Source organism: Dipodomys spectabilis, unplaced genomic scaffold (genome assembly GCF_019054845.1).
Source record: "Dipodomys spectabilis isolate Male_0828 unplaced genomic scaffold, ASM1905484v1 ptg000806l, whole genome shotgun sequence".
NCBI lineage: Eukaryota > Metazoa > Chordata > Mammalia > Rodentia > Heteromyidae > Dipodomys > Dipodomys spectabilis.
In genome coordinates, this window is record NW_024871483.1 from 116,636 (window position 1) to 118,611 (window position 1,976).

Below are 1,976 nucleotides of genomic sequence, written 5' to 3' on the forward strand. Positions count from 1 at the left end.
GATGTAGCTAATATACTAGCTCACCAAACTAGAGGGGAAAGGCCTAGCAAGACCTTAAAGCCCTAAGTTCAAACTCTGAGCACGCCAACATTCAGGCACACACACATACACACACACTCACACACTTATTCACGTCAGTGTTTTGCATTAATTTCTTAGTTAATGATATTATATGGGTATAATAGGGGAAATAAACTCTTCCATCTCAGAACATTTTTATATGTATTTTATTGTTAAAATACCGTACAGAGGGGTTTCAGTTACATGAGCAAGTTAATGAGTCCATTTCCTCTCAGGCATTGTTACTACCTCCTTTGTGTTTTTTTCCCCCACCATCCCTTCCCTCGCACCTCTACAAGTACACTCCCCTTCATCCCCCCCAACCCCACCTAAATTGTAAAGTTCAACTTTCAACATAGTGTCTTGTGCATCTCATTGTCACAATGGGTCGACCAGTATTCCTAGTTAACCATTTTGTTTCTTCTTTCCCCTCCCCAATTAGCTAAGTGTATATACAGGATTCAGGTGCACCAAAATCAAATACAGTGAAAACAGAGGTTATACTGTGGGCGAGGAACATATAAAGAAACAATAAAACACATCGTACATTATAAATACGTTTGAAATAACATCATGCAAGAAAAAACCCCACTTGTGTACTTACTTTGGGGGTCATTTCATTTAACATCATCTTATCTGGTCATATGCACATAGCTTTTGACCTTTTCTGCTTATCCCAGACATATATTATTTATTGCAAATAAGGGAAACCATGGGACTTATGTTTCTTTGGACTTGGCTTACTTCACTAATATAATTTTTCCAAGCCTTTCCATTTCCTAACAAATTGGGCAATGACATTCTTTCAGATGGAGGTATAGAATTCCTATTCACACACACACACACACACACACACACACACACACACACACACACAATGGAAATCAATCAATCTATCTATCTATTTATCTATCTATAACATTTTCTTGATCCATTCATGTACTGAGAGGTATCGATGTTGGTTCCATATTTTAGCTATGGTAAATAATGCTGCAATAAGTATAGTAGTGCTGGTAGTTTTAGTATGGTCTTGTTTGTGATCATTTGGGTAAATGCCCAGAAGAAGTATTGTTGGGTCATAGGGGAGCGCTATGTGGAATCTTGTGAGGAACCTTCATACTGCTGTCCAAAGTGGCTGAACAAGTTTACACTCCCATCCAAGAATGCAGTAGGGTTCGAATGCAGTAGGGTTCCCTTCTGGCCACATCCACTTCAGCGTCTGTTGTAAAAATATGGAACACCTCATGAGTTTGCTTGTCATCCTTGCACAGGGGCCATGGTAATCTTCTCTGTATCATTTCAATTTTAGTGTATGTGTTGGCGAATTGAGCACAGAACATTTTTTATATATAAAGTGTAATTGATTTTCTTAAACTAAACAATTCAACAGAAAGTAAGTTCTAAAGAATTGTTGTGAAATTTTAGAACCATGTATTTCTTATATAAGCACACATTTATGAATAAATCAAGATTGACATGTCACAAACAACATAATTCCAGATATTTGTTGTTCAAGGGATGTGTAAGAGGAGGAATTCAATTATTCTATACAAGGCACCTCTCATAATGAACATTGAAGCAAGTGTTAAGGTTTGTTAAAAGTTTTAATGTTTTCGGAATTTGCTTATATATATGCCAAAATTAAGACTGTATGACAGGTCATAAAACTTTTCCATAAAGTATTTAAGATTTATTGTAGCAGCATATACTACTAAGTGTGTACATTTCAGAGTTTATAGAAATTTTACTAATGAGAATTTGCAAAGTCTTTGTGTAAAGAAGCAGAGTGAAGAGTTAAGACTTTGTTAATTTCACAGTTTCTGTTAAAACTTTAGGGCTTCCTTACTTTATAGGTTAGCGAGGAACAAATGATGATATAAGCCATATACAGATGATATGAGCCATAAATAATAATC

General features: G+C 35.8%; 1 non-coding gene across 1 annotated transcript; it reads right to left on the bottom strand.

The window, feature by feature from the left end:
- Nucleotides 1–1,286: 1,286 nt before the first annotated feature.
- Nucleotides 1,287–1,393, bottom strand: LOC122102597. The gene has a single exon (XR_006146524.1). It is a non-coding gene; the product is annotated as a U6 spliceosomal RNA (small nuclear RNA).
- Between the last annotated feature and the right edge of the window lie 583 nt (nt 1,394–1,976).